The sequence below is a fragment of the Callithrix jacchus genome, chromosome 6 (genome assembly GCF_049354715.1).
Source record: "Callithrix jacchus isolate 240 chromosome 6, calJac240_pri, whole genome shotgun sequence".
Classification (NCBI taxonomy): Eukaryota; Metazoa; Chordata; class Mammalia; order Primates; family Cebidae; genus Callithrix; species Callithrix jacchus.
The window spans coordinates 159,910,921-159,931,930 of NC_133507.1; the positions used below are offsets into that span (position 1 = coordinate 159,910,921).

Sequence of the window (21,010 nt, forward strand, 5' to 3'; positions counted from 1 at the left end):
CCATCCATATGCATCTGCCTCCACCCCACTCATCCACCCAACCATCCACCCACCCACCCACCATCCATCCACCTGTTCAGGCATCTACCCACTCACCCACCTACCCACTCACCCATCCACATCCACCCACCCACTCACTTACCCACCCACCCACTCACCCATCCACATCCACCCACCCACTCACTCACCCACCCACACATCCACCCACCCACTCATTACCCACCCACACATCCACCCAGCCACTCACCCACCCACACATCCATCCACCCACTCACTCACCCACCCACACATCCACCCAGTCACTCAATTGCCCACCCACTCACTCACCCAGCCACTCACCCACCAACATATCCACCCACCCACTTATTTACCCATTCTTCATCTCCTATCCATGCCTTTGTCCCCCTGCTGTGATAATCCTAATTTCTCTCCCTTCCTCCCTGTAGGGCTTTTGGCTCCACAGGGTCATGGGGTGTCCCTTATGCTGTGCTGAGGTGCAGGATCCAAGAAGTAAAGAGACAGGACACTGAAGAACTGGAGAAGAACAGCTGGACTTGGGGGGCCACACCACCTATGAGCGGGGACAGACAAGGCCCAGAATGTGCAGAAGCATCTGTATTTATTAGGTACAAGCAGGGGGAAGGGTTGTAAGTGAGGTCATCATCTATAGGCTTAGTGGGAGGGCATACATAATCACATGAGTCACAAGCGATGGGACCACCCCATAGTGTCACCCAGGCAGAGAGGTGGGGTATGTGCAGTAGGGGGCCGTGCCGTGTACAGTAGTAGAGGGTCATGTACAGAAAAGGGGTCCACCCCTATTAGGTCACCGAGGTAAGGAGGTGGACTGTGTGCAGCAGGTGTTGTGCGTGACACTTCATATGTGGGGACTGGAGACTTCAAAGGGTTTCTAATAGAAAGATACTGTAAGCCAATGCATTGGGAGCTGACAGACTTGTGCTCTGCTCTTAAGATATTTATGGGAAGATGCTTTGAGCCAGCACAGAAGTGAGAAAAGACTGACAGGGTGTACAGCTGCTGTGACTGGTCACACCAGAGGGGTTCCTCTCCCTCGGTTAATTCCAGGGTCTCAGGCCTGAGGCCTACTTTCCACAGGAACTGGAGGCAAGGTTCTACAAGTCCTTTATCAGGAGGAGAGGCTCCTGCTCCAAGCCTGCCACACAGCATATGCCCTTTCAGGCAGGGACACCACCGCCTGGGTCTTTGGTTCTCGTCCTGGTCTGGCTGTTTTCCCATGTACCGCTTCTGTTCTGTGACTGCTCTAGGCATTCCTCCTACTACAAACTACTATATGATTACATAGAAGGATTCTATAAATCAGCACTGAGTGTGTCAGTACAGCTCTGACTACAATACCTATATGATTATATAGAAAGATTATATGGAACTAAGTATGATTATATATATGAGCTAGATACAGTAAGCAGTAAGTTATTATATGATTTTATAGGAAGATTACATGGGACTAGTATGATTATATATATATATATATATATATATATATATATATATATATATATAGGCTAGATATAATAAGCAGTGAGTTATCCTTCAGGCACTAATTGGGCCTGGGGTCTGCACAGTTCTTCTGCCTCGGTGCGCATGGGAGGGGTTACCCACACTCCCCAAGGCAGGAGGAGGTCAGATGTCTGGACAGGGAAGAGATAGAAGCATGCGAACGTGTTTCCCCGGATTTCATCCTTGTCACAGCTATGGGTGAGTCTCCGGGCCTGGGGAATGCATTTGGGTGTCCCGGCGGTCTGTAAGCCTTGCTGTGAGAGGAGGAATCTGCTCATACTTTTCATTTCTTCTAGCAGCTTACTGAACTCTGATTTTTATAACTTTTCAGTTAGAAAATTATATCATTTGCAAATAAAAATAATTGCTATCTCCTTTCCAGTATGCGATCGCCTACTGTCTTTTCTTTCCTAATTGCATTAGCAAGCAAAATTCCAGAAGAATATTTAATAACAACAGCGGAGATAGTTTTCTTTTATTTCTCACTGTAGTGGGAATAGCGCTAGTGCTTTATCAATAATCAAGACATCGGCTAATGGATTAAATAATAAAAGGGTTTTATTTTTCTCCACTCCGAAGCTGAATGGCAGCATACACCTGAATAACATCTTGGGCAGATTCTTCAACTTCCTGGTCAGTTAGTTGTTAACATCCACAGAGTTTGAATCTCCAGCCTCCTCTTGTCCTATTAAAGTTCCCTGCGTGCTCCCCGCCAGCCTCCCCTAGCTGTGACCTGAGGGTCTTGAAGTCAGGAGGGGCTTGGTCTGATGTTCCACTCTTTTGCCCCGCCCCTTCCTCCTGGAATGCCCACGGAGCGGCATGTCTGTCTTCTCCTCCCTTGCCAAAGTTTACCCTATGCTCTGCGGGGTATGGGGGGAAGGGGCAGCAAGGTGCGGATGTTGCCTTCCTAGCCAGGCATCCGACTACAGTGTGCTCTTTCGCTTGGTCGCAGCTCTGATCACATTAGTCACTGATATCCCGGGCAGCAGGTGAACAAATGGCTCTTGTGCCTTGCCGGGTATTTGCAAGTTCTTGGGGCCACCGTGCTGCAACGTTCTCTGACATGGGAGCCACATCTCTGGCTTGGCGTCTTTGTAGGGTTGCAAGATTTAGCAAATAAAATACAGGATACCTAGTTACATTTCAATTTCAGATAAATGATTAGGTTATTTTTGAGACACAGTTTCACTCTGTCAACTAGGCTGGAGTGCAGTGGCGTGATCTCCGCTCACTGCAACCTCTGCCACCCGGGTTCAAGTGATTCTCCTGCCTCAGCCTCCTGAGTAGCTGGATTACAGGTGCTGCCACTGTGCCTGGCTAATTTTTGTATTTTTAGTAGAGATGGGGTTTCACCATCTCAGCCAGGCTGGTCTTGAACTCCTGACCTCATGATCCACTCGCCTCGGCCTCTCAAAGTGTTGGGATTACAGGCGTGAGCCACTGCACCCAGCCAATAATTTTTTAGTGCATGTCCCGCTCGATATTTGGGACATAGTTGGAGTCAAAAAATTATTCGTTATTTACCTGAGATTTATATCTAACGAGTGTCCTGTATTTAATCTGAGAATCCCATATTTTTTTACCCCCTCTTTCCAGCAAGCCTCCCTCTGGGTGAGCTCTGGCAAGATGGTTCTTGACCTCGGAGGCACGCTTTCTTGCTGCGTGGCCCCCTCACCTCTCTTGCCTGGCTAGTTCTCTGGCTCTGTTCTTCTCTCTCTTAGATGTGAGCGGATCTGACCATCACATTCCAAGCAGCAGTGGAACCGGGTAATAACAGGTGATCCTCCCTGCTTGCAGGCAGCCCCAACCTTGGAGTGCGTGTGTGTACATATACAATGAATAATGCATACTGAATATCATCAAAAGCCTTTTGGCATCTATTGAGGTGATCATATGGTTTTTATCCTTTCTCCAATTGACAAGATTTGTATTCATAGATGTCTTATATTGCATTCCTGGAATAATCTTCACTTGGTGACAGTATATTTTTTTCTCTATAGAGCACTGGACTTCCTTCCCTAGTTTTTAATAGAGGAATATCCTCTGTATATTTATAAAAGAGAAATCTAGAGAGATAATTATGCTTGGTTCTAAAATGTATTGTAAACATTTCCATTTATTTCATTATTTTTTCCCACTATGCCTCAAAGGCTTCATTTGGTGCACTGGTCCTATGTTATTTGAAAGCCAGCAAGAACATCTTCGTGAGGTACCTTTTTTGGAGGCAGACTTCCTTCTCTCTGAACTGCTTCCTTCATTATTATTCTAGCCAAATTGCCGGAGAGAGGACAGCTCCTTTCATGGGCTCCAGCCCTGTGAGCACCAGGCTCTTGTTTCTTTTCATTCCTCCCTTGCTGTATCAGTCTGTCTTCACCCTGCTGATAAAGACATACCCGAGACTGGGTAATTTATGCAGGAAAAAGTGCTTAATGGGCTTACAGTTCCACATGGATGAGGAAGCCTCACGATGATGGCAGAAGGCAAGGAGCAGCAAGTCACGTCTCACATAGATGGCAGCAGGCAAAGAAAGAGAGCTTGTGCAGGGAAACTCCCCCTTACACAGCATCAGATCTCATGAGATATTCACTATCATGAGAAAAGAACGGGAAAGACCTGCCCCCATGATTCAATTACCTCCTGCTGGGTCCCTCCCATAACACCTGGGAATTCAAGATAAGATTTGGGTGGGGACACAGCCAAACCATATCACTTGTTCTTGGGTCACTGTGGAGGAGGAGGAGGGCTCTAGCCTGTGGTTAGGGAGATGACAGTATTGTCCATTTTTCTCACTCATCTTTTCCTGGGCTCCAAGCACTGGGGGTTTGTTTCTTTTCCTTCCCTTTTCCTCCAGGTTAGGGAGGTGGCAGTCCAAGTGACAGCACCATCAGCAGGGTGCTTCAGGGCTAGCCATGGGTGGCGGGCAGCAGAGGGGGTGCTAGGAAGCCCTTTTGGCCTCAAAGTTGGTTGCCCTGATTGGCGTATCAGTATTGAGTTGATATTCTACTTGACACCTGCCTGTCTTCCATGTCTTATTTTTTTTTTCTTGGTTCTGAACTCAGGAGGGAAATAACGTGTGTTTATAAGCCCCTATATCTTTCAAATATCTCCTTTTAACAACCAATGTTGGTGATTTTTTAGAGAACCTTCTGCATTGAGATTCTGTCTTTCAAATATAGAAGTGAGAGACGACTGTAGTATTGTTTATATTTTGAGATCTCCTCCATACCGTTCACATCCCTTTGATAAATCCCAACAGTGTGTATTTGTTTTTTCTTTGTTTTCTACATAATTAGGCTTCTCAGTGGTTCCCTTATTGTCTTTTCAGAGAACCAGCTCTTAGAATTATTAATTTTCCTTTTTCTCTTTACTCATTCATTGTTTCCTATTTTCCATCTTTCTTCATTCTTTTCATATGTCTTACATGTTTTCCTTGAAGGCATTTTGATGCCTTGTTTTTCAGCTCCTTGATTGGGAGATTTCTTTCATTCACCTTTATGCTAATTATGAACATGTACCTGGTAAGACTCAGGAAGTAGCTAAATTAGATAATCTGTATTCAGTATTTAGCACTGTGTTGGAACATCGTGGATACTCCATAGACGGTGGCTACCAATGAACATGACAGTAAGAACACACAAAATATTTTGACTTGTTTTTCTGAGTACAGTTTTGAGCCCATTTTATACACTCTGATGTGTAGTATTATAATTACTTTCTTAATAGTTTGCATTTGTGGCATTTTTAAATTGAATATTTATTTGTAAACTATGTAGGCATGTATAATATTGTTCTCAAGAGTTGTATTTTTTTGAGTGTAACTTTTAAATTATTCATAATTTTATAAAGTAGTATTTGGTAATTACCATTTTCTTTTAAATCTACAGAGGTATGTAATTCATTGTTTGGTATAGGGTGTATTTTTGTGAATGTTTCATGAGTTTGAAAAATTAATATGTATTCCATCTTTAAAGGGCAGAAATCTTAATATATCTACTAAAGCAGCCATCCTAATTTATATAATTTATTTGCTCAGTATCCTTATTAAAGATCTACTTCTCATCTTTAAGATGTGTAATAGTGTCTGCCACTAAAATTATGTTTTTCTTTCTTTCTTTCTTTTTTTTGAGACAGAGTCTTGTTTTGTTGCCCAGGCTGGAGTGCAGTCACGTGATCTCTGCTCACTGCAACCTCCACCTCCTCTCTTGCCTCAGCTCCCCGAGCAGCTGGGATAACAGACAGGCACTACCATGCCCAGCTAATTTTTGTATTTTTAGTAGAGATGGCGCTTCACCATATTGGCCAGGCTGGTCTCAAGCTCCTGATCTCAGGTGACCCACCCGCCTTGGCTTCCCAAAGTGCTGGGATTATAGGTGACTAAAATTGTGTTTTCATCAGTTTCTTTCTATGTTCTAAAAAGTTTGCACTTAAAATATTTTAACATTTTGTTATTTGGCACAGAAATAGTCATGGCCAGCACATTGTTTTGTATTCTAGCTTTTATCAGTTATAATGGTCTGTGATATACTTGGTCCTTCCTCTGCCATCTGGTTATATATTTATAAATGTACTTATAATTTATGTATAGACTTACAAATTACACCATACAAATTATTTTACAATTTTATTTTTAAAATAACTTGTTTCCTTGTGGTATACATACTTATCAGAGATTATATAAAATATAATTAACCAAAAAGAGAAAATATAGTTTTTCAATGGTCTCTTAAACCACTACTAACTCTGTTGTTTGTTTGTTGAAGTTTTTTTATAACTATGTAGTGTATAGTTTTATGTATAAAAATGAAATTTCCATGTAATATGGTTTTCTATTCTTTGTTTTTCATTGAATGTGTAAAGACTTACATTCTCCAGCTCCTAAGTTAAACGTAAACTAATTCCTAGTGAAAACAGCTTCAATCAACATTAGAAGGTTGCATCACTCAACCAACCGGACTTAACACACATCTGCAGAATACTCTACCCATTAATAACAAAGTAGAGATTCTTCTCATGTGCACATGCAGTGCTCTGAGATCAACCACATGCTCGGCCATAAAGCCAGTCTCAGTACATTAAAAAAAGATTGAAATCGTACCAGCCATACTCTCGGATCACAGTGGAGTAGACATAGATATCAGTATGAAGAAGATCTCTCAAAACCTCATAATTACATGGAAATTAAATAACTTGCTCCTAAACGACTTTTGGGTAAACAATAAAATTAAGACAGAGACAAAAAAAAATCTTTGAAATGAAAAGAAAGACACAATATAACAAAAATCTCTGGGATGCAGCAAAATCAATGTCAACAGAAAAGTTTATAGTGCTAATCACCTACATGGAAACATTAGCAAGATCTCAAATTCAGGCTCTAAAGCCTCACCTAGGGGAACTAGAAAAGCAAGAATGAACTAACCTCAAAGCTAGCAGAAGAAAAGAAATACTAAAATTAGAGCAGAACTGAAAGAAAAAAAAATTCACACAAAGAATTGACAAAACCAAAAGTTGTTTTTTTGAAACAATAAACAAGATTGGTAGACTGCTAGCTAGATTAACAAAGAAAAAAGAGAGAAGCTCCAAATAACCATAGTGAGAAACAACAAAGGTGACATTTCAGCTGGACTCACAGAAACAAGAAAGATTCCCAGAGACTATTATGAACACAGCTATCCACACAAACTAGAAAATCTAGAGAAAATGGATAAATTCCTAGAAATATACAATCTCCCAAGATTGAATCAGGAAGAAATGGAAACTCTGAGCAGATCAATATCAAGTTCCAAACCTGAATCAGTAACAAAAACCTACCAAAAAAAAAAAAAGCCAAGACAGATGAAATCACAACTGAATTCTACCAGATGTACAAGAAGAGTGGGTACTAATTCTACTGAAAGTATTCAAAAAAATTGAGGAGGAAGGACTCCTCCCTAACTGATACTGTGAAGCTAGTATCACTCTGATGTCAAAACTGGGTGAAGACACATTGAAAAAAGAGAACTAAAGGCCAATATCCCTAATAAACACAGATGCAAGAATCATGAACAAAATACTAGCAGACTGAATCCAACAGCACATGAAAAAGTTAATTCACCACGATCAATTAGGCTTCCGACCAGGATGCAAGGTTGGTTCAACATACACAATCAATAAATGTGATTTACCTGCCACATAAAAGAATGAAAGCCGAAAACCATATAACCACCTCAATAGACATGGAAAAAGCTTTCAATAAAATCCAACATCCTTTTATGATAAAAACCTTCAACAAACTAGGCATCAAAGGACCATACTTCACAATAATGAGAGCCGTCTATGACAGTCGCCGTCATTGTACGGAATGAGCAAAAGCTGGAAGCATTTCTGTAAAGAACTAAAACAAGACAAGGATGCCTACTCTCACCACTCCTGTTCAGCATAGTTCTGAAAGTCCCAGCCTGCTCAATCAGGCGAGGGAAAGAAATAAAAGGCATCAAATAGGGAAAGAAGCCAAATCATCTCTTTTGGCTGATGATATGATTCTACACCTGGAAAACGCTAAAGACCACACCAAAAGGCTCCTAGAAATGATAAGTGACTTCAACAAAGTTTCAGTATACAAAATCAATATACAAAAAGCAGTGGTATTTCTATACACCAGTAATGATCAAATTTATAATAGACACGCACACACACGCACACACACATGCATGCACACACACGCGCACACACGCACACACATACGCACACACGCATGCACACACACGTGCACACGCACACACGCGCGCACACACGCGTGCACACGTGCAGATACACACGCACACTCCTACCTAGGAATACGTCTCTACAAGGAGAACTAAAAACACTGCTGAAAGAAATCCTGGATGACAGACAAATGGAAAAATACTTTATGCTCATGTACTGAAAGAAGCCATATCATTAAAATGGCCTTATTGCTCAAAGAAATCTATAGATTTAATACTATTTTTATCAAACTACCAACATCATTTTGCACAGCATTAGAAAAAACAATCCTAAAATTCATATGGGACCAAAAAAACAGCTCAAATAGCCAAGATGATCCTAAGCAAAAAGAACAAAGTTGGAGGCATCATAGCACCCAACCTCAAGCTAACGCAAACGGCACGGTGCTGGTGCAAAAGAGACATAGACAAAGCAGCAGAATAGAGAAGACAGAAATAAAGCCGCGCACCTAGAGCCATCAGATTTTCTACAAAGTTGACAAAAATAAGCGATGGGGAGAGAACTTCCTATTCAATAAATGGTGCCTGGAGAGCTCGACAGCTATATGCAGATGAGTGTATAGAGTAAAAGGACCCCTACCTTGTACTGTGTACAAAAAGTAACTCAAGATGGGTTAAAAGTTTAAATGTAGGACTTCAGACTATACAAATCCTAGAAGGAAACCTAGGAAATACCATTCTGGCCTTGGGAAAGAATTTATGACTAGGTACTCAAAGGCAATTGCAACAAAACTGAAAATTGACAAGTGGGACCTAATTATGCTAAAGAGCCTCTGCACAGCACAGCAAACGAAACTATCAGCAGAGTAAACAGAAAACCTTCAGGATGGGAGAAAATGTTCCCGAAGTATGCATGTGGAAAAGGGCTAGTATCCAGAATCTATAAGTGTATTAGTCCATCCTTGCATTGCTGTAAAGAAATACCTGAGTCTGGGTAATCTGTAAAGAAAAGAGGTTTAATTGGCTCACGGTTCTGCAGGCTGTACAAGAAGCCCGGGAGCACCTGCTTCCGGGAGGCCTCAGGAAGCGTACAGTCTGCCTCGTGCTCTCGTGCTCCTGCTTTCACCATCTGATGTACCTGCTCCCACTATCCTGAGGACAGGACCAACCGAAATGGTGCTAAAGCATTCATGAGAAATCTGCCCCTTTGAGTCAATCACCTGCCACCGGATTCCACCTCCACCATTGGGGATTACATTTCAATATGAGATTTGCATGGAGACAGTATCCACACTCTATCAATAAGGAACTCAAATAATTCAAAAAGAAAAAAAACCCATTAAAATGTGGGCTAAAGATGTGAACACACACTTCTCACGCTTGATCTTAGCCCAGAGACTGAGAAGCAGTGAACACACGCTTCTCAAAAGAAGACATACAGGTGACCAACAAACAGAAGAAATGCTCAGCGTCATTAATCATCATGTAAATGCAAATCGAAACCACAATGAGCTAACATCTCACACCAATCAGAATGGCTGTTACTAAAAAGTAAAAAAAAAAAAAAAGAAAACAAATAGCTGCTGGAAAGCAGCAGAGAAAAGGGAATGCTTATACACTGTTGGTGGGAATGTAAATCAGTTCAGCCACTGTGGAAAGCTGTCTGGAGATTTCTCAAAGAACTTAAAACAGAACTACCATTTGACCCAGCCGTCCCATTACTGGGTATATATCCAAGGAAAATAAATCATTCTACCAAAAAGTCACATGCACTCATACGTTCATTGCAGCAGCAGTCACAATGGCAAAGACATGGAATCAACCTAGCTGTCTGTCACTGGTGGATTGGATAAAGAAAATGTGGGACCTCTACATGGCCATAAAAAAGGATAAACTCATGTCCTGTGCAGCAACATGGATGCAGCTGGAGGTCAGGATCCTAGGTGAATTAGCTTAAGAACAGAAAACCAAATACCACATGTTCTCACTGATAAGTGCGAGCTAGACATTGGGTACACATGGATGTAAAAATGGGGACTGTAACTAGGGGAGGCTGGGAAGGAGGCAAGTGCTGAAAAACTATTGAGTATAGTGTTCATTACCTGGGTGCTGGGATCATTCACACACCGAGCCTCATTGTTGAAATTATAGAAATAATTTTGTGTCATTAGGTTTTCATCTGGAACATGATTTTTTTTTTTAGACGGAGTCTTGCTCTGTTTCCCAGGCTAGAGTGCAATGGCGTGATCTCTGCTAACTGCAACCTCTGCCTCCTGGGTTTAAGGTGTTCTCATGTCTCAGCCTCCCAAGTAGCTCGGCACCACGCTTGGCTAATTTAGTATTTTTAGTAGAGATGGAGTTTCACCATGTTGGTCAGGTTGGTCTCGAACTCCTGACCTCAGGTGAGCCGCCTGCCTCAGCCTCCCACAGTGTTGGGATTACAGGCGTGAGCCACCGCACCTGGCCCGGAACATGATTTTTAAGGCTGTGTACTGCTCTCCCTTATATGCCTACTGTCTTTTCATGCTCCTCTTGATTTTGTGTTTTATCCTTCTTTGTCTGTCTGTCTGTTTGAAGCACTTGCCCCTCACTGCTTGCTGGTGCTTGGGAGGTTCTCACTCTCATTTCCTCCTGCTGAGGAGAACCCATGTGTGATTAAACATTTAGCATGTGTCCACTTTTCCCCTTTATGAGTTCTATTTCTGTGACTTTGGGATTCTAGAAACAGATTTTTAGTATATTGAGGGTTTTTTTTTTTGTATTTTTTAAGAACAATTGTTTTGGCATTTACATTGATATATTTTTTTAAGACAGGGTCTCGCTCTGTCACCCAGGCTGGAGTGCAGTGGCACGATCTCAGCTCATTGCAATCTCAACCTCTCTGGCTCAAGTGATCCTCTTGTCTCAGCCTCCCTGGTAGCTGGGACCACAGGTATGTGCCACCACTCCTGGATAGTTTTTGTATATTTTGTAGAGATGGGGTTTTACCATGTTTCCCGGGCTGGTCTTGAGCTCCTGGGCTCAAGCAATCCACCCACCTTGGCCTCCCAAAGTGCTGGAATTCCAGGCATGAGCCACTGTACCCGGCCTGCGTTGATTTTATTACTCCCATTTACAGTTTCTTGGACCAGGTGCTTTGTTACGGCGTTTCTTACTTGCCACTACCCTTTGCTGCTACATTCGCCCGCTTCCGTGCTGCTTTCTCTGACTTCCCTCCTCTGGCTGGAGTTTGCAGGTGGAATGGGGTGGGGGTTGCAACTTCTGGGCCCCTCCACCTGAGACTGTCTTCCCACGGCCTTTTTTTGTGGCCGGCACCTGGGCTGGTTATGGAATTCTTGGGTACAGTGTCCCCTTCAGAGCTTGCTGGAATGTGCTTCGTGGGATTCTGGAGTTTTCTCTCGTGCCACCTGAGGCCCATTCATCTTTCTTCCTTCTGTGCCCACACCTGTCCCTTTCTTGCTGCCCCTCCTGGTTCTCCTCTCTCCATCCACACCTGCCTTCCTCAGATCTTCAAGTAATTCCTTCCTCTCCCCTCCCATACTCTCCCCTCTCAGGAACCAGACTGCATGCCTACCTGAACGTCAGAGCTTACCATAATCTTCGGTCAGGCTGGTCTCAAACTCCCGGACTCAAGCAATCCGCCCACCTCGGCCTCCCAAAGTGCTGGGATTATAGGCATGAGCCATTGTGCCCAGCAGATTCCTGCAGAAAACTTTTGATCAGGTCTACCCCAATATGCAGTTTGCAGCAGGGGATGGGTATTGTGCTGTGTTTTATGAGAATGTAACACAGTCCACACCGTAGAAATCCAGAGGCAGAGCTTTCTAGAGACCCACTGTGGAAGAGGGGTGTGTAGAATTATTTCACAAAGTGTTAGTGAGAGAGAAAAAATCCCTGTACCTAGGGCCATTATTGTTACTGATGTATTTCTAGATGCTTCTTAGCTTTGTGGAAGTGGAATAAACACTCACAGCTCACACATTCCTGACCCTTCCTGTTGAATGTCCTGAATGTTGGCTTCTCTACAAGTCTTCACAACAGTGTTCTTGAAATATTTTCTCAAATGTGATAGTGATTACGACTACACATGACAGCTTGCCCAGGCAAAGTGCTAACAGGTCAGTAAAATGTTAAAATGCTTAATTAATGCTTGTGAGATTCCAAAATATATTCGCTGATGCCACGATAATTCACTCAGCATTCTACACAGAAACATTGTCATTATTCATAACAGGGGTTGGCAAATCTGGCCAATGGCCTAGTTTTGTAAATAAAGTTTTATTAGTACACAGCTATTCCTACTTGTTTACACTTTGTCTGTGGCTGCTTTCATGCCAGGAGGGTGGAGTTGAATAGTTGCAGCAGAGACCAGATGTGATGGTTGGTTTTATGTATCAACTTGATTGGGCCACGGGGTGCCCAGATATGTGGTTAAACATTATTTCTGGTGTGTCTGCAAGGGTGTGTCTGGAAGAGTTGGACGTTTAAATGGTGGACTAAATCAGATGGCCCTAGTCAGTGTGGATGGTGCATCCAATCCGTTGAAGGCATGGTTAGAATACAATGGGGAGGAAGGTTGACTTTGCTCCCTGTCTGGCCTGTTGAGCTGGAACATGGCTCTTCTCCTGCTCTCACTACTTCTTGTTCTCCAAACCTTAGACCAGGCCTGGCATCTACTCCATCAGTTCTCCCACACTCAGGCCCTCAAACTACACAGGCTTTCCTGGGTCTCCAGCCTGCACGTGGCAGATCATGGGACTTCTCAGCCTTCAGCCTCAGACTTCATGATCATGTGAGTCAATTCCTAAGAATAAATTATATATATATAGACACACACGTATCTACGTATATTCTTGTATATATACACACATGTACATGTAGATATATATACACATATATGCAGGTGTGTGGGTGTGTAAATATACACGTACATGTACATATATATTCTATTGATCCTGTGTCTCTGGAGAATGCTCAAGACTACACCATGTGACCTGCAAAGCTAGAATAGTTACTGTCTGGCCCTTTTCAAAAAAATTTCCACTTCTGCTCTATGTCCAGCATGTAACTGGAGATGAAGCGTTTGAACACAGCTTATGAGGGTGGCAAGAATGAAAATCCTCTTTATATAACAAAAGAAAATGAAAACCAAAACAGAACGAGGAACTCTGGCTTGCTCCCGAGTGTGTGTTCTGGTGTTCATCATTGAACAATGTTTTTCCATAAGCACATGATGATGGCTAGAAAAATAGTTTCTGAGGAGGTGATTTTCCGTAAACAGACTGTCTTCTCCAACTAGAGTCATCCTAAGCAACAGAGGACGCCTCAGAAATGTTTCTCAACCTGCGCTTTGTGACCTAGTTTTCACGTGGATTGAAGAATGTGTTCATGTAATCTCCGGAGACAGACGTGGTCTCGGAAGACCTGGCTTCATGGGCCAGTAGCAGAACCACGCGTGACCATAGCCGAGCTTGGCCTCCCACGGCCTTGGTGTCCTGCCTGTACAATGGACCCTCTGAGAAGCAGCCTTCTGGCGTCCTTTCCACCTCTGAAAGCCTGACCCTGTGGTTTCAGTCTAGCGGAAATGTCGGCCTCCTTCTGACTCTACCCCTGAGCATGTGATGGTGGGAGGTTAAAACTAGGAGCTCTACCTGCAGAATCCCTTCGTTGGGACGTATGTTGCGCATGGAAACGGTCGTTTGCTTTCCCAGGTGAGTGAGGAGCACCAGCATCTGGGCCTAACAGCTAAAGCTTCTGTGGAAACAGGCAGGAGGAGGGCTCCGAGCTGGGAGAGGCCAGCCGGAAGGTCACCTCGGACCAGGGACACACAGTGTGCCCGAATCGGTTTTGTATTTAGAAAAAAAAGTACAGTGAATCCATGATTTTATTCATAACACACTCATTGCAGATGATTCGAACTGATAGTTTTTAAATGTCTGCGAATCCCAGCCCCTCTCCAGCCTGCAGGCTGGCTCCGCTCTGAGTGGTGTGTCTGTTTGCTTTTCTGATTTCGTGCTCCACAGGTCCTGGGTGTGTCCGGCTGGGGAGCGGCAGTGACGAGGTGACTTAGTCCAGTGTACCCTACACAACAGCGTGATTTATTCCTTGGAGTAAGTGGACTGCAGTTCACGTGGCGCATTGCCAGGAGCACCTCGAATTGAGGTAAAACGGCTCTGAGGTCCTATCTAGCTCCTGACGCAGTGGCTGAGAGGTTAAATAAGACAAAGATTGATTCACCCAGCCTGGCTCTCCGTGACGGCTCCGTTAGTGATGGGTATCCTTACAGCAGAGGGAAAGCTGCTGGAAAAGGGCGGAGATATATCCCACTGTATCTGAGTGTGGGCATTTATTTTGATTAAGGGACTGTGGAAATCAGTGTTTGGATTAGGATTCTGAGAGGCTGAGGACTTCACTGGTTCATAAGTGGCCACACGGGTAATTAATGGCAGAATGGCCTTCAATCTTTTCTTCCTTTTAACTGAAAATCTACTGAAAGAGCAGAGTGTTCTAATCAGTGTCCCTTAATGACACTGACACCCATGGAAAGCCGAAACGCTTTGGCACTGCAACCACGGCCTGGACTCCATGTCCACCTGGAGGCCTCATGGCAGGTACAGGCAGGAGGCTTAGGAGGAGTGGCAGAGCACAGGGGTCTTGTAGGCTCAAACCTGTAAACCTGTAAACCTGTGTCAAAAATCATGCAGAACTTGGCCTAGCACGGTGGCTCATGCCTGTAATCCCAGCACTTTGGGAGGCTGAGGCGGCTGGATCACCCGAGGTCAGGAGTTCGAGACCAGCCTGGCCAACATGGAGAAACCCTGTCTCTACTAAAAATACAAAAATTAGCTGGGTGTGGTGGTGGGAGCCTGTAATCCCAGCTACTAGGGAGGCTGAGGCAGGAGAATCACTTGAACCTGGGAGGCGGAGGTTGCAGTAGGCTAAGGTCATGCCATTGTGCTCCAGCCTAGGCAACAAGAGGGAAACTCATCTCAAAAAAAAAAAAAATCATGTAGAACTTGGCAATGAAGATGAAGTTGGGAAGCCTGGACTATTCACTAAGGCCGTGCCAATCACCTTTGTCAGTTGCCGATGACAAGGTGAGGGAATTAGACTTACTAACTCTAAGTAAAGGTATAGCAGAAGCTCGTGCGAGAGCAGCAGGAAGTTGGGATGCTCAAGGCTGACTGTAGCTGTTCTCTGCTGGGAAGCTGCAGGTCTTGTTCCAGGTCGGGTCTTGGCATCTTCTAGCAGATTTGGGAAGAACATGCCCAGTGATTCTGAGAAACTGTGTTGTCTTGTACCCTCTGGGGCTGGCATTTGTCCAGTGCAGAATTTCCTAAACTTGGTTCTGTTGAACGGTCTCCTGGGACCCATCACAGATGGCCTCTCCATGTCACTACCACTCACACGCAAAGGATCCTTGTGGTCACACAAGTTTGGGAACGTCATATGCCACTTACCTCCCTCAGCCTGACTGTGCTTATTCGCACACTGAAGGCTTGGGCAGTCCTGCAGCGGCGTGTTTAACTTTGGGTTACAGGAGGCTTCTCGAACTTTTCAGAGCCAGCCCTGTTTTCCGTAGCCCCACGGTGAGCGTCAGCTCTTCTGCAGACTCTACTGTGGGCAACGCTGTCAGAAGGGAATCCATAAATCCTAAAAACGTTGCTTCTCCCATAAAATCTAGTCTCTTTTTCTTTTTAGGGTATATTAGTTTCAAACAGGTGAAAGCCTGGGGTTACGTGGCATTTGATAATTTTTAATTTGTTCAATATTTTACTTTAAACAGCATATTACTTTTTATGCTCCTATCCATTTACTGGAAAAATGAAATGTCCTTGTTATTTCATAGGGGAGCACACAGTTCATTGCTTAATGAAATAAACGAATCTTAATCTATCAGAAACTACCACCCAGATGACAATAGTTCTTTTTTGTGTGTTTTTTTTTGTTTGTTTGTTTTGTTTTTTTGAGACAGAGTCTCACTCTATTGCCCAGGCTGGAGTGCAATGGCGCTATCTCTGCTCCTTGCAGCCTCCGCCTCCTGGGTTCAGGCGAGTCTTCTGCCTCAGCCTCCCCAGTAGCTGGGATTACAGGTGTCCACCACCACACTTGGTGAATTTTTGTATTTTTAGTAGAGATGGGGTTTTGCTTTGTTGGCCAGGCTGGTCTTGAACTCCTGACCTCAAGTGATCCATCCACTGCCTCGGCCTCCCACAGTGCGGGGATTACAGGTGTGAGCCACTGCATTGGGCCTGACAATGGTTTTAAGTTGACTGGAGATCTGTGTTTAGGAGCATGCTTGCAGGGGCTTGCACCGTTGCAGGCAGGGAGGGAGAGCTGGCTGGGCAGGCACTTGGAGCCCTCTGAGACGGAACAGCACACCCCCAATGTGGAGTGGATTCCGGCCTGGCCTTCCCTGCTGAGCTCCGAGGCTCCTGTCCATGGTGCAGTCTAAGGGCGCCAAAGAGTGGCTGAAGGGGCTGTCAGGGTTGATAAAGGAGGCCCAGGACCCCTCAGTGCAGAGGAAGATCTGGGACCGGAGGCAGGAGCTCTCAAGCACTGCCTCCTCCCAGCAGGTGCCCACTGCCATCTCTGCCTCCCCAGGCTCTGCGTGGAGCTGGGCACACGATTGATGAAATTAATGTGTGGATCGGATCATCAGCGCGGTCCCGTGGGTAGAAATACAACTTTTTAAGCCAGACAGTCTGGGTTTGAGCAGCCAGTTCCCCATGGTGAGACTCTGGGTGAGGTCATGGGACCATTTATAGCTGTGTTTCTGCATCTGCAGCAAGTGATAACTTCTGCCTTGCAGGTTACTGTGAGGAGGAAATGGCCTGTTACAGCCCTGGGCGTCGTGACGATGGTGCCACTGACTATGTCGCACCTCTGCAGGCTGGGCCTTGGGAGGACGTTTCCTACAATATCCTTGCTCCCTGCCGGGCCTTCTCCTGGGCAGGGACATCCCCTGGCTTTGAAATTCCTACCCTTGGTCAGGGCCTCTGGCTGCTCAGTTTATTGATTAAATATGGGATTGTTGGGCCCAGGGGAGGCAGTTGTTCAGCCCAACATGGGCCAATACCTCTTCTTTGAGTTGGAAAAGCGCTCTTGGGTTTAATTAGGGCTGACACTGAACATTACTCAGAGGCAGGCATGAGGGAGGCTAAACAGAACTGATGGCACAGCAACTACTTAACCAAAGGCAGGAAGGCCCTGGGTGTCAGGGGCTGGCGCGCCTCTCCTGGCACTGCTGATGGGCCGGGAGACCAGGCTGAGGCCACCTGTCTAGTTAGGACCATCCAGGACCTCAGCACACGTCACCTTGATTTTATTTTTAGCTGATTTCCAATTGTTTTTACATCGCCCCAGTTCTGTGTGTATTTCTAAGTGTCAGTAGGAATGACACCGCTGCTATTTTTGGAGAGCTGGGTTGGCTTTGGGCGTGACATCCTTCATCCACACAGCGGCCAGGCACAGTCGTGGCTCCTCCATTTGACAGAGGAGACTGCGGCTCCAGTACAGGTGCCAGGAAGTGGCAGAGCCAGGGCTTGACCCAGCTTGGAGGGTCATTCAGCGCCTGGAATTGACCACTGCCTGCAGCAGGAGAACGGCCTTCCCGGACGCTGTCCTCACTGGGAGCTCTGGGCTCTTCTGGTGAACAGCCGTGGTGCTGGCAGAGCCAAGGATGAGGGGGTGCCGAGGGGTCAGGGCCATGAGCCATCCACCCAGACGCCAGGGAGGAGGCAGTGGGGCTGAGTTGGCTCTCAAGGGCACTGGCCCTGGGTGAGGGGAAACCACCCTAGCCTGGGGGATGGCAAGTACCATCGAAAATGCCCATGCGCCTGGAGAGCATGGTGGGGACTTGGCCATGCCTAAAGGGGCCCCTCTCTGGGACCACTTCATGAGGCCACAGGACACCTTCAGGTGGGGTCTCAGGGAGATACCTCTCCTTTCCCTCCTGAAGTGGAGGGTGAGGGGCCGAAGCCCTGTCCATTGGCTTAGCCAGATCCTGACACTTTCCTGAGCAGAGGATGCATGTGTGGTGTGTTTGTGACATGTGTGAATGTGATGTGTGTGGTGTATGTAGCATGTGCGCTATGTATGTGTGTGTGATGTGTGTGTAGTGTGTGATATATGTAGTGTGTGTGGGATGTGTGTTGTGTGGTTGTGTTGTGTGGTGGGTTGGAGGGGTGTGCATGCATGAATGTGATGTGTGTGGGATATGTAGTATGTATGCTATGGGTGTGTGTGTGAAGTGTGTGGTGTATGCAGTGTGTGTGGGATGTGTGTTGTGTATGTGTTGTGTTATTGTGTTTTGTGGTGGGTGTGGAGGGGTGTGCATGCATGAATGTGATATGTGTGGTGTATGTAGTATGTGTGCTGTGTGTGTGTGGTGTATGTAGTGTGTGTGGGATGTGTGTTGTGTATGTGTTGTGTTATTGTGTTTTGTGGTGGGTGTGGAGGGGTGTGCATGCATGAATGTGATATGTGTGGTATATGTAGTGTGTGTGTGTGGGGTGTATATGGAGTGTGTGTGGGATGTGTGTTGTATGTATCATGTATGGAGTGTATGTGGTATATGTTGTGTGTTGTGTATGTGTTGTATGTGTCATGGGTGTGGAGGAGTGTGCATGCATAAATATGATATGTGTGGTATATGTAGTATGTGTGCTGTGTATGTGTGTGTGGTGTATGGAGTGTATGTGGGATGTGTGTTGTGTGTATCGTGTATGGAGTGTGTGTGGGATGTGTTGTGTGTTGTGTGCGTCGTGGGTGTGGAGGGGCGTGTGTGCATGAATGTGATATGTGTGGTGTATGTAGTGTGTGTGTGTGGGGGTGTGTATGGAGTGTGTGTGGGATGTGTGTTGTGTGTGTGTGGGATGTGTTGTGTATTGTGTATGTGTTGTGTGTGAGTGGTAGGTGTGGAGGGGTGTGTGCGGGGAGTCCTCCAGGTACTACACAGAAGGTCTCAGGCCCCGAAAAGTAGCCGTGTTTGCTGTGTCCGTATTTGTTGTGCTGAGAGGCCACAGACGCTTCGGGACCCAAGCCTGCGATTATTCTAGTCAATAATCACTTTTTCCCTAGAGTTTTCCAAAGTAAAATCTTACTTTTTTTTTAACAGAGTCTCGCTCTGTCACGAGGCTGGAGTGCAGTGGCGCGATCTTGGCTCACTGCAAACTCCTCCTCCCAGGTTCAAGTGATTCTCCTGCCTCAGCCTCCAGAGTAGCTGGGACTACAAATGCACCCTGCCACACCCAGCTAATTTTTGTATTTTTAGTAGAGACAAGGTTTCACGATGTTGGTCAGGATGGTCTCAATCTCTTGACCCTGTGATTCGCCTGCCTTGGCCTCCCAAAGTGCTGGGATTACAGGTGTGAGCCACCAAATCTTACTCTTTTATATATAAAAAAAAAGGCCCCTCTGTTACTCACATTCTTTTGTGTTCTTCCCCCTCCTCTCACTAGATCAAGCTCAGAGAGTGCTCGCCGGGGCAGTGGCCGGATGCCCATGTGTGTCCCCTTCCTCAGCAGCCAGTTCCTTCCCAGACGTTGGTCATGGCGGACCCTTACCAGCCCGCATTCATTTTTGTGTACATCTTACACATACATCACTCTGTGTATTTTAGATACTGGGGAAGTTTAATCTCTTATTTGTAAAAACCCAGTATTTTCCCCACACCCTGGAGAGTTACCTTGTGCCCGCAGGGTGTCACTTCTTATTTGGGGGCCACTGGCCCAATAACTCAACTCGACTCATGTTGTTTCTTCTAACTACATCACCCTAGATTCATGTGCAATGAATTTTCACCTCCCAGCCAGCAGTAAATATAGTTAAGTCAAGTGCACATAACATATCTCAGTGCAGGCTACTCATGAAAAAACCCGCATTGAAACACCTGGCCAAATCCTTCGACATTGATGGCTTCAGAATCGAGCTCTCCAGTTCTGGGGAGTTGGCTGTCACAGAGACACCTGCAGCTCCAGGGAATGTCACATCACCACCTCTTCCTGCCCTCCCTCGGCTAAGAGGAACCCTAAGCTTTCTCCTTCCTCATTCCCTCTGCCTGGTTAACCACTGAGTCCCGATGAATTTACTACCTTGATATTCTTCAGGTGGCTCCACTGTCACCAGCATGACCTTAGTTTCAGTTGCTAGCGGGTCTAGTTTGGGCATCCAGTGCCCCGAATCCTCCATCTGTGGACAGAAATAGCTGGTTTACAAAGTCTTCTCCAAGAGCTGACATGACTTTCCAGCTGTGCTGGGGTCCCCTCTAACAGCAGAGAGGTGACTGTGAGCATTGGCAATGCAAGGAGGCCCCACAAACTCCACTGCTTTGGACAGATGACCCGGCAGCCATCAGATTTGCATCAGAGAGCTCGGTGCCAGGAAGGGACTCTTGGATGTGACCAGAGGGAGGAGGGGCCGAGGTCACCCCTCCGATGAGAGTCACGTCTCCCAGTTTGTCCCGTTCCCCCTCCATTGCGGCTGCACGATGAGTGCTGGAAGAAGAGCACACGATGGTTTCATCCCACAGACACGGACGGGGCATCTTTAATGTCCTCCCCCAGATAAAGAGTCAAGTGTTTTTGTGTTGACTGATCCTATTTGGAAGGAAGGGCTCCTTTGGGCCTGAGGCAGCACACACTGGGAGGTGGGGTGGGCACCGGCATGGGGAGCACCTGGCAGTGAGCACGCAGAGAGGTGAAGCTATTTGTTTGTGGCCACGTGGGACAAAGGCCCTACTGAGGCTACCATCTTGGGTAACCACACCAACCTGCCCTCCCTCTTCAGAG

The 21,010-nt window shown here is 45.7% G+C and overlaps 1 long non-coding RNA gene across 4 annotated transcripts; it reads left to right on the forward strand.

Moving 5' to 3' along the window:
- The first annotated feature begins 239 nt into the window (after positions 1–239).
- LOC128932452 (uncharacterized) lies at positions 240–20,801 on the forward strand. 4 transcript variants are annotated; one of them, XR_013519182.1, is made up of 3 exons: positions 240–10,149; positions 11,030–13,930; positions 14,243–20,801. It is a non-coding gene; the product is annotated as an uncharacterized LOC128932452 (long non-coding RNA). The 4 variants fall into 4 exon arrangements; XR_013519180.1 differs by having other exon boundaries at positions 11,030–13,011; positions 13,519–20,801; XR_013519181.1 differs by having other exon boundaries at positions 11,030–11,151; positions 11,774–20,801.
- The last annotated feature ends 209 nt before the right edge of the window (positions 20,802–21,010 follow it).